At 46.9% G+C, this 12,349-nt stretch overlaps 1 protein-coding gene across 1 annotated transcript in view; it reads left to right on the top strand.

Moving 5' to 3' along the window:
• FA2H (fatty acid 2-hydroxylase) overlaps positions 1 to 12,349 on the top strand; it is a 101,334-nt gene that overhangs the window by 45,547 nt on the left and 43,438 nt on the right. The gene's annotated exons all lie outside the window — the stretch shown is intronic.

The following is a 12,349-nucleotide window of genomic DNA, read 5'->3' as shown; positions in this document are numbered from 1 at the left end:
GTCACCCCATTGTCATGGTCAGACCACTTCCGGGTGAAGTTTAGACTTATGGCTCCGATCCTCCCCTGCAGGGGTGGTGGACAGATTAAGATGGTCCGCCCCCAGAGACTAATGGAACCCACAGGATTCCTGAATGCCCTGGGGGAGTCCCAGTAGATAGAGCAGGTGACCCTGTTGAAGCCCTTGTCACACTTGGAACAGCGAGGCGCATTGGGCTGTTGATGAGGTTGCCCCTGAGTGCCCTCTCCGGCATTGTGCAGCCCAGTTTGCACCTTGGTATACCAGTGAGCTAATGGCAATGAAACAGGCTGGATGACGGCTAGAGCGCAAGTGGCGAAAGCCGTGCTGTGAAGCTGATCAGGCACAAGTAAAACATCATAATTGTACCGCACAGTAGGGTGAGGGCGGCAAAGCAGGGTCTCTTCTCTGACTGTGTCATATCCTCAGGTAGCCATCCACTGGAGGTTTTTTGTGTTGTCAGGGGTCTGTTAACATGAACTCCAAGAAATGGAGTTTTCAGCCCTTCATAAGTCCACTCTGAATTGTTTGCAAGGAGCTTTGAGGGTAAAAAAAAATCTCAGACTGATGTAGAACTGTGGTTGGACTACAACTCCCATGATCCTTTGAGCAGTAGCTAATTTAAGACTGGAAAAATGAGAAACTGAGAGAAACCAAAATAGACAGATTTGCTCATCCCTATTGGGCTTCCCATCTTCTTCCCTTACAGGTGGGGGTAGAATCCTAGAATCATAGAGTTGGAAGGGGCCTATAAGGCCATCAATCCAGTGCCCTGCTCAGTGCAGGAATCCATATTAAAGCATCCCCAACAGGTGGCTGTCCAGCTGTCTCTTGAAGGCCTCCAGTGTTGGGGAACCCACTACCTCCCTAGGTCATTGGTTGCATTTTTGTGCTGCCCTAACAGTTCAGAGGTTTTTTCAGATGTTCCGTCAAAATCTAGCTTCCTGCAACTTGAGACCATTATTCTATGTCCTGCACTCTGGGACAGTGAAGAAGAGATCCTCTGTATGGCAACCTTTCAAGTACTTGAAGAGTCCTGCCCTATCTCTTTTTTCTCTATATTTACAGAGTGGGCGTGTTGCAGAGCAGACAGTGGACCTGCAGCCTTTCTTTCCTACTATGCCTCTGGGCCCTACACGGGGCCAACCTAGGAAGCAAACCGGCTGGTGTTTTGCTCTGCAGTGCTTTCTGCTGTTTTGAAAAGGAGGGTGGAACACAGGCATTGTGGGTATGGCCACTGACGGGGGTGTAGTTATTGACCTTGTTCCAGCATTCCTATCTTCCCTCCTGGCAGAGCTCTGGAGAGTTCACTGTAGTTTAACGGCACAGGAGGCTCTGTTAAGATCCCATCAAGTCCCTTCCCAGTCGGCCCTCCAACAGCAGTGGCAGCAGGGCTGCGCTTGCTTTATCACCAGGTGTGGCATCCAGTGAGGTGTGGCTGATTTGGTCCCAGCCTCTCTCTTTTGGGTGTTCCCCCTTTCAGTGTGATGCAGAGCCTGTCTGAGGGCTCATCCAGACGACTGCAAAATGTGTGACATGACCGCTTTGTGTTCTCATTATTTTTCGGCCGTCCTGATGACACCGAGTGCAAAAGCGCATTTTCATGCGGTTAAATCCACTTTCGCACAACCGCGGAAAATGCGATACACTTTTTAAAAGCGTGAATCATCCGCGGTTCCTTTGGCCGCTCGGATGCAATACCGCGGATTTAAGAGATGACGCTGTTGCATGGGCGGTCCTGGGGTGGTTCCCCAGTCCCCCTCCTCTTTTCCAGCCAATCCCGTCCTTTGCACGTTTGCGCTTGTGTGGAAACGTTGCCCGGGAAAACGTGGCCAATCAGTGCTGTTGGATATACTGCGCAGGTGTGGAAATGCAGGTTTGCGCAGAAGCAGGAAGTAGAGGCCGGCACTCTGACCTCCTAGAGAGCCCGGCGCACACTCTTTGTGTGAAGGGAACCGCTGCTGCATTGCTTTCCAAAGTATATGGGAATTGAGACATTCGTGTATATAAAAAGGAGTGTAACAGGGCTGTTTAACCGTTTTGGATTAACGTGATTGCAGAAATGCAAGAAAGCATATTTGTGAAAGCAGCAGAAGGAAGGGGAAACTGGAAGGGGAAACACAAATCACTTTTGTGCCCCAATTATGATGTACTTGCTGGGGCCTATAAATGGCTGCAATAGGGAGTGTTTGGCAAGCCGAAAAGGGAAATATCCAAGAAGCCGCTTGCTAAATGGAGTAACTTTTCTGCTTTACCACAAATGCGCATTTCTGCGAGACTTGCCAAGCAGATATGCTGCTATAGGTGCTCTGTCACAGAGCTATAGCCTTTCGCCCATAGCAACAGAATTAGCTGCGATCCTGACTTATGGCTAACTGTAACCAGAGGGAGTGTTTGGCAAGCTGAAACGGGAAATATCCAAGAACTCGCTTGTCAAATGGAATAACTATTCTGGTTTACCACAAATGCGCAGTTCTGCAAGACTTGCCAAGCAGACATGGTGTTGTATGACACCACAACCGTAGGTGTTGCTTGTGTGCGATGAGAAGCTTGGTGGGCTGTGGCATGTTTTCCTCCTTTGTAGCCGTGCAGCCTTGTAAGCCGCTTCCCGCTCTTGGGGCATCCCCCATCCCCAGAAGAGTGGCTGGACAGCTTCCCCCCTCTCTGCTCATCAGCTGTGAATCGGTACTTTGTGTGTGAGGTACTTTGGCGGGAGGTTTGAATCCCCTGAGTGAATTCCTTGTGCTGCCCGATTCCAGCTCATCAGCTGTGAAGCAGGCGTGCTCACGGCTTTTAGGGGGGAGGTGCGAATCCCCTGCCTGAGTGGGTTCTTTGTTCTGCCCGCCGCCCTTTCATCAGCCACCTATGATTTTGCCCAGGGCCCCACAGGCTACGGGAGGACTCGTGGCCGCCACCTCCAAATTCGGTTTGGGCCATGACCGCCAGCTTTTTGTGCTTCCGCGTTCAAGCACGCATGTGCAGAACTGATAGCAGTGGAAGGGGAGAGGGGAGCAGACGTCATATTTTCCCAACGAATCAGATGTGTCGTGGGCATGGATAGGAAAAAAGCGAGAAGATGCCGCATGTTCGGGCTGCGTGTGCGGCCGGTAAAAAAGCGTGTTTTTAATATCAGCAAAAAGCGGGAAAGGAGCGGGAAAAGGGGCAAGTGAGGACTCTCAGCTGACAGAGCGGGTATGGAAAACCTGGATTATCCCGCTCCGTCTGGATGAGCCCTGAGATGGCTTCTCTTCCACTCAGGAGTAGGGAGGGAAGGATCTGTCCATTTTGTTTCTCTCCATGTCTCATCTTTTCCAATCTTAAAATTCAGTTCTCTGCATTTTGCTTTTTTTTTTAATCCTCATGAAAATTCTTCAGCATTTTAATAAAGATTAAGATTTTAATAAAATCTTCTAATAAACACATTTTTGTAGGCAGTTTTGACTAACGTACAGATTTTTGCAAGCCATTTATCCTAATATACATTATCCTATCCATTTTGTATGCTCTTTTCACCGATATATCCAATTCCATGCACAGTTTCCCCTAATATATGCATTTTTGTAACCATTTTGTAAACATTGTTTGGTTGGCATCACAAAATTTGGATAAGTGCAAATTTTGAAAGATGGCTGTGTTTCCGTCTCGTATTGTTTTGGAAACGATGGATTTCATAGATTCAGCTTTAAAAGTGGACTGAATCGAATTTCCCCCCATCCCTACTTAGGAAGAAGCTTGCAGAAAGGGTTGCTTTCAAGGTGGTGATGGTGTCCTCTCTAGCTTTTCTTTTTACATGTTTGGAGAAACTCTCTGATGTGTAGGACCAGCCCAAGACACTTTGCCGCTTGAGGCAGAGCAGGAAGTGGCACATGATGACACATTCTAGCTCAAGGTGCAACATGTTCCTGAGCATGCACAAAGTTTCATCCCCTAGGATGAAAGGTTAAAACATTTGGGACTTCATAAGTCAGATTTTGAGCTCATGGAAAGAAGCTGCAGTGGTCTTGATTCCAAAACAAGGAAAATGTCTATTACAACCCATCATGGATTTTTGTACTTGTCATCGGCTGTACTTTTTGCATTTCCTTGCTATTGAACTCCAACTTTTACATTGTATTTATTTACATTATAAACTATATACAAACCTGTCAAATGAGGATTATACTTCATGCCTCTGATGAAGTAAACACAAGTGCATCCATGAAAGCTTGAATCATAATAGTTCTGTTGCTCTTTAAGATGTCACAAAATGCTTTGTTGTTTTAACAAAAGTCGTATCATCCGATTTCATTCTTAAATGCCGTTTATAAGGTATCAACATCAAGTATGGTATCACAACTAGTTTTTTTAAAAACTGTTATTGCATTATATAACAAAATACAGAAAAAAGATACAACCATCCAATGCACCCTCTGTCCCCTCCCACCTCGGAGTTGGTATCATAACTAATGATAAGTTCTTTGAAGAACAGACTTTGTTCAAAACAGGAAACTTTCATGCAACATATGTAAATTGTACATTATCAAGGCCATAAAGGAAAAAATAAAGAGTGGTCTTTATGTTTTTAGATGCACAGAGACATTTGACAAGGCTGAATGGCCTTTCCTGGGGGTTGGGGGGAGATACGTGATCGACAAATTTGGCCTCAGAGATAAGTTTATATAATGGGTCTCTTTGCTATACAATTTCCTGACCTCAAGAATATTAAATAACCTGTTATTGGAAGTGCAGGGGTGGTAATCAGATTTCAAAGATCAGGGCCGGCTCCAAAGGGCGGCTAGGTGGGGCCCTGGCTGAGGCCGCTCGCCTTCCACAATCCACAGAGCTTCCAAGCCACTTGCCATTCCCTTGCTCCACCTACCTTTCTCTGCTGACTTCTTTTGTGGCTGTGTGCAGTGCGTGTGCAGTGCTATCATTAACCAAGATGGCGGCCAAGGTTTCCCTAAGGCAGCCTTTCCCAACCAGTGTGCCTCCAGATGTTGTTGGACCACAACTCCCATCAGCCTCAGCCAGCATTGCCAATGGTCAGGAACGATGGGAATTGTGGTCCAACAACATCTGGAGGCACACTGGTTGGGAAAGGCTGCCCTAAGGTGTTGATGCCCCTGCCGCCATCTTGGTTGACGGCAGAGATGCGCGCACGTAGCACGCATGAGTGCCATCAGCCAAGACTGCGGAAGCTTCAGACCCTTAGGGAAACCGTGGCCGCCATCTTGGTAGTGCTGTGCGTGCAGCCCACATAGCCGCAAAAGACAGGAGACAGGTAGGTGTAGCACGCGCACGGCTGCTCGTGCATGTGTGCGCTTGCACATGCTGGGGCCCGGGGCAAGCTGGTGCTGGCCCTATCAAAGATGCACCCAAGAGGGTCATCCTCTTGTCAAATATTATGTTTGTTCTTAATATATAAATTTTAGCAATCCCTAGGGAGGGAAGGATCTATCCATTTTGGTTCTTGCCATTCCTCATTTTTCCAGTCTGAAGTTCAGTTCTCCACATTTCTGCAGTATTTTGCAGGGGGAAAAATTTAATCCTCATGAAAATTCGTTAGCATACGAACTCTTAATAAACACATTTATGCAAGCAGTTACTCCTAGTATGATGCAGTTTTATGTTACTTTCATGAATATATTCATTTTTATGCACATTTTCCTCTGATATAGTTCTATTATGCTGCTGTCATTTTTGCATCGTGTCTGAGACCATATTTGATTGGAATGTTACATCTAGTGTTGCAGTTGGGTCAGAGGCTATGATGCAGGCAGGCTTTGAATAAGTACGTGGTTGGGCCTGGGCACAACAAGGCTGATGCTGGCCACCAGAGCATTCATTCTACTTATTTAAAAATCTGTTATAATTGGGGTGGCTGGCCAGGCATGCACATGCTCACAGATGCTCACTGTATTATTTTAATGTTTACAATTTATTACCCTTTTTTACAACAAAATGGTGCTTAATCTCAAGTAAATGTGTTTAGCATCAAGGCAGCAAAAGCAAACTCAGTTTTATTTCTGTAACCATGATGGTGCTGTGATTTTAAAATGCAAAACTGCTCCTCCTCGGAGAATTTCTTTTTTGGGGGGGTATCGTCAGGTTGACACAGGGTTTGTTTTTGCTTTGCATATCAGGAACGTAGAAGCAGTTGTAAAGTGTGGAATGAGGGGTGGGTGGGAGAAGAAGAGAAACATTAATTGTGTGATTCATAACTGAGTCTGCACACATGGCCACCTGAAGCCCCTCCCCCCGTAAAACCATTGTCCAGGGCCCAAAACTGCCTAGCTTCACCTTTGGTGGAGAATCTCAGGCCTGAGGGCCATATCTGCCCCTCCAGACTTCTCTGTCTAGCCCTCTAGTCCCAGGCCAAAACCTTCACCAGTCTTGCTCTGCACATTCCTTGAGTGCTTTTGTCTTTGACATTGTTCATTTCAATTGTTAATTTCCCTGCCTTTAACCCAACTCAAGCAATGGGGTGTTTTGCATATGCCTGTCAGCGTTTTGCTGCTTTCCCTGACTCACACTCGCAAAGTCAAGCCATGCCAATGCAGAGGTTAGCCAACTTTTATGAGAGGCTTCCCCCCCCCCCAGTGTTTTACTTGAAATTTAGCCAGTTCCATAATACGGAGTGGCAGCTCTGGGTAAGGCTTCTAATGGCCATGTCACACAATACGTAGGGCTTGCCGTCAAGTGTGACAACCGAAGAGGGAGCTGCAGGTGATTGCAGCTGCTTGCCAAGTGTTGTACCTGTTTGATACCTATGCTTGCTGAAGTACAGTTACCTTCATTTTCACAGCTGCTTCCAGAGAGGAAGCAAAAAAGACACAGAAGAGCTAAAATTAGCATTAGCAAGGATCAAAACCAATGCCACCATGTCCCATCCCCATCAAGCGTGGCAAGGTGGGGTGAGGGCAAGTAGTCTTGGTGCTGGGGAGGATAGTCATGGCAAAATTGTGCCTCTGTGTTAACATCTGTATGGACAGCTTGGGCACGTGTTCCTGAGTGCCGAAATGAGTGGATTAAAATGAAAAGGGAGGCATTAGCAGGACATACCGTGCCTCCTCCAGGTGGATCTTTTAATGTGCATTTGGGATGATTTGTTTGCAGTAAGGGGATGGTCAAACGCGCTCCCGCATTCAAGTTAGTTTGTGCTGTCGTGGAATTTACGACTGAGTTTTTTTTGAGGAGACTTAATAATGAAGCCAAAGCCTGTTTTAAGGTTGTTTATTTAGCTAAGCGCTTAGCCAGAGTAGAGTACAGGACTCAACTCTCTTCCCTAAAATGGTGGTTAGTTACAGACAGTTATATACCTTTACCTCCGTCACAATCATGGCAACAGTTACATTGCTTTATTCTATGTTACAATGCTACAATGATGCTCTGCCCCCTGTACAGTAAGGCCCCGCTTATACGGCGGGTTAGGGACCAGGCCCCCGCCGTAAAGTGGAAATCGCCGTAAAGTGGGACCCATAGACTATAATGGGGCCGTCGTGCGAAAATGACGCGAAAATGTTGTAAAATGTTGTAAAATCGCTAAATTGGCTTTAAAAGGGGGAATTTCCTGCCACCGCATTAGCGGAATGCCGGAATGTGAAGCGCCGGTAAGCGGGGCCCTACTGTACCATCCATCCTCCCTCCATTCCTGCAATATCAGTGTCCTTGGCATATTTTCACTACAACAGCACTATTCTCTATTGTCTACGTGACTCCCTGTCTAGGGAGAATGGCAGTCAGACTTGTTCAGTATTGATTGAAATGCACCTCAGTGCCCTCTGGATGGTCACACAGCATCTGTAGCAATTTGTTTGAGATCTATAGCTTCATGCTTAAATCCCACAATTTTTCAAACCATAGCTGTTTGGGGTGTTTTTTGTTTTTTTTTACTCCTTCTCTGAAGGCGCCTTGGCAATATACAGCCTTGAATCTGGTGCTGTATGACTTAGCACTGTGGCACCACTCCCACTTCCTGTGGCGCACATCCTCCTTTGGTTTCCTTCTTGAATTAGGTGCAGAAAGCTGCAAGAGTACTGTTCTATGTAGGCTTGGATAGTATTCTTGAACAGTCTTGTTCCAACTACTCTGTCTTCTTCTGCCTCATCCGCTAGTGGCACGTGAGAGTCTGTACATAGTCATTCATCAGTCCGTCATACAACTTTATCACCTATAGCCAAAGGCCATTACAATGTGTTAAACGAATTCAATGCAATAAAATTATTTAAAAGATGAAATTATTATAAACATCTCAATGGATTGGCTTTCAGGCATTCCAGTTTAGACCAACCTATAGAAAAGTAAAATCCTGGAATCTTAAGAATTTTGATTTTTAATTCAGTAGGAATGCAGCTTCTTAGCTGCTAGTAGTGCGAATCGGGCTATCATATAGGTAATATATAGTTGGTTATTGGCTAGCAACCCTACTACAGCTTCTAGTGGTGTTCAGTCTGAATACAACTTAAGAATGGATGACAATTTTTCCCCTCTAGGATCCACATACAAACAGCAAATAATGACTAATGTCACAACCAAACACACATTTCTGTTCTGTAACTGAAATGCCAAGACATTTCCCTTCAGGGTATGCAGAGGGCATCTCCTGGAACCTAAGCTCTGTGGAAGCTCTGCAAAGCAGTGAGAGAGTCAGTAAGTCAAGATAATGTGCCCTTGTGTGATCAACCCTGAGTACATAGTTATACATATGACGCATAGACAAATCTGGAACAGCAATAATTACCTGCAGGTAGAAGATCAGTGTACATTTGTTGGTGCATGCGCCCATGATAAGACACCCATCTGGAGTCACCGTAGTGGAGCCGGGGGCAGCGCTGCCGTCTTGGTGGAAGAGCAGGCAACTTGCATGCTGTTCTTGCCCATGTCCCAAACCAGGCGAGATAAGAGGGTTATGTCATTCACACCTCTGTTGACTGTGCTACGACTCTCTTGGTAGCTCCAAATATTCCTGATAACCCAGGATTACAAACACCCAGTAGATATCTGAAACAGAGTCTTACTTTACAGAGGAGACAGCCAGCCCTCTGTTTGAAGGACTCCTCTGTCTAAGTGCAGAGTAAAGATGAAGAACCCTAAGAAGAGAGAGCTACAGAGCCCTTGGAGTTGCCCATCAGCACTGAGCACCTGTATGCCAGACAGAGTATGTACATATGGGTGGGCACACCCACCCACACCAGTGGGTTGCCTGGTCACATTCTTTCCCACTATGGTGACAGCTACTGTCTTTCTATTGAAGTTATAGTCATTTTTTAAAAATTTGCATCTATGCTTATAAAGTAGCATATGTTAATTTTATGCAAATATGTGTCCTCTTGTGCCCTCTTTTTTGACAATGCATAAAAGGTCACCCTAATTTGGGGGGGGGAATGGAAATGTGCTGAGTTGAGAGCAGCAGCATCTGAGTTCCTGGGAACAAATGAGTGAACGAGTGGTGTCAGTCCTGGGAGAATAGCTTCCTGTGGAAACAACTGATGGGTACTCCTAGATAGATAGTCTACAATGGCCCTGACTGGATGATTGTCCTTTTTAGAAGAAAAAACTCTTGAAGCAAAAGAGATTCATTCCCACCCTGCTTCTAGTCACTGTGGGAGAAAACCATCCGTTCCGGCAGAGCAGCCTGATCCCAATCTTCAAGGAGGAGCACCTGGACGCTCATAGGTCTGCTTGCTTTTCTGTCCCTGGGGATGTTGTTATATACTAAGTTAGAAAGCAGCTGATTTTGTGGAAGAAAGCAGCCTGTCATTAGTAGCTTTAATTTGAATTAGTAGCTCTAATTAAATCCATTCCCAGACAATTTAACGCCTCCTTTAGGCAAGGTGAACAAGGTGTGAAAATCCTTTGAATACCTGTTGCCTTTTGCAAGGCTTCGATATGGCTCTGGATGATAGTTTCATGAGCTTATTTGGAGAACTGTGCTGGGCCGGATGCAGCCTTTGGCAGGTACGGGATACTCCAAGGACTGGATGGCTGCAGCTGGGACTGGGGCCCTTTGGGACTGGTGGAGTGGGAAGGCACGAAGCCCAACATTAGGCAGAGGCAGAGCCAATGGCAGGCTGAGCCAACAAACTCTGGCATCGTTCCCCTCCTCCCCCTCCCTGCTGGGTTGTACAAGGGTAGCGCTGAGACCAAGGAGGAGCAGGACTGATTATAAGTAAGAATGGCAAGCAGGGGTGTGGACTGCAGGGTCGGCACCAGGCATGACTGGGCACTTGGGCACCAGCTGCCCTGGGCCCGTGGGGCCCACCCACCCACCTCACCTACCTCTCCTACCTCTCCTATTGCCTCACGTTAACCACTTGCGTGCTGTGTGTGCATGGCTGCCATCAACCAAGATGGTGGTGGGGGCTTCCCTAAGGGGGCTGATGCCCCTGCCGCCATCTTAGTTGATGGTACACATGCACACTACACTATGCTACAGCATTCCCAGCGCCAGGAGAGGTAGGTGGGGTGTGTGGGCAGGCTTATTGAAGCCCGCATAGTCTCTTTGTGTGTGGGTGCCTGGGAGCTCCCTCTCTGCGATCTGCAGCAGTGTCGGGAGTCGACACCGTGATGGATTGTGGAACGGGAGTGCTACCCTCCCACCCTAAAGAGGGGCCCTTGGCCAGGGCCCAACCTGACTGCCCTCTGGCGCCAGCCCTCGCTGGGCTGGCTAAGGTTGGTAGGGGAGTGGCCCACTAGCCACAGTGGACCAGCCTCTTCTTCCTGGCTGTCGCTGGAAGCAGCTGTGCCCCCCACCCCCAAGGTTTTGCGTTTCCACAGTCTACTGCATTAGCGGACACTTGCAAGGGGTGTGTGGAAATTCTCTCAGTGCAATATCATGAGTCACCACATGCATTGTATTAGAGCAGCTTTGGCCAGGCTGGTGCCCTCCAGATTTTCTGAACTACATCAGCCCCAGGAAGAGTTGTAGTCTAGAACATCTTGAGGGCACCAAGTTGGCCAAGGCTGAACCAGAAGTTACAGAACAGGAGATGTGAGATGCTGCACTCATCAGAGACCATGTGTCATTTCTCTGCTTTAGTCGTGGCCATGGAAATAGAAGCAGAAGGCTCTTTCAGCTTTGGCTCCTGGGTGAAGCAGAGTGCCCCCGCCCCTGGCAAGACTTGCCTTCAGCAATATTCTTTGCTGTTAGGAGTTGGGCAAAGCCCGTTCATTTGCTCAGATTTGAAAAAGTTGTTTTTAGTGTATTTTTTAATCCACTGATGTATCTGCCAGCTTGTCATTTATTTGTGTTTTTATGGATGTACAAAAATTTGTGAAGCTTTTTAACCTTTACAGCCTTGGATTCTGCAACCCATGAAGTTCATCTTAAGAGTTTTTGGTGTGTGTGTGAGTGCGCGTGTGTGTGTAGAGTGGTCAAGTATCCTCTGAAGATATTCTTTTATTCAGAAGGCTGTTGGAGGACGGCCGTCTGTTTGAAAGTGTCTTGTTTTAAGGGCTGTTTGGGCCAGATCTGGCTAAAAGACAGAAAGGCCCCTAAGAAGGGAGACGACAGGACCCTTGAAGGTGCTTATCAACAGTGAGCAGCGGACCGAGCAGGTACACAGCAGCTCACCGTCTTCTCCATTGTGTAGGGAGATGTATTTAAATCGGGGGCGGGGAACCTGTGGCCCTCTAGCAATTTGTTTCTACATGTGCATTTGTATGTATAAATGGGCATATGCACACTTTTTGCAAATCTCTCTTTTTGGTGATGCATAAGTGGACTGTGTGTGTGTGCATGCGTGCATATGCATGTAAAAATGGAACAAGGCTTCAGGGCTGTGATGGCATGTCTGTTGTTCCTTCTGTTAGGAAACAAAACTAGAAACTGTTGTAATCGAATGACAAAATGGTTTTGTTTAGTTTTCATAAGAGACCTCAGTCCTGATGATTAAACTTCCAGCTTCTGTTGCCTCATTCCCTGAAGGTGACTCCACCCTTTCACGCCTCCTACCCTCCAGCCAAACTCTGGCAATGTGATGCTATCTCATGCCTCCTGCCCCCAGGTCTTTGGCTCCAGACTTCTGGGGACAGGCGTGCTCCAAGTGCAAGGACTTGACATGGCTTGACTTAGTAGAAATCCCAGGCTTGGGCGCATAGTTAGTCATGTCACCAGACTGATTTTTTCTGTAGCAGTCACACATCTCTTCTAGGATCTAGTTCATCCCTCAACAGGCCACACTGCAGATCCAGACTTATAGCATTCTTTGACTCCCTTTTCTAAAGAGGGACACTTTTGGTTCCTGGTTCTTGACTGTACCAGTTGTCCTGGTATCTCTCCCTGAAGCATGGGAGGGAGCAGTCTGAAACCGATCCTTATCACTCTAGGTCAGCAACCAGTTTTGCCTGGAAA

Source organism: Rhineura floridana, chromosome 13 (assembly GCF_030035675.1).
Source record: "Rhineura floridana isolate rRhiFlo1 chromosome 13, rRhiFlo1.hap2, whole genome shotgun sequence".
NCBI lineage: Eukaryota > Metazoa > Chordata > Lepidosauria > Squamata > Rhineuridae > Rhineura > Rhineura floridana.
This window is presented reverse-complemented; position numbering and strand designations above follow the sequence as displayed.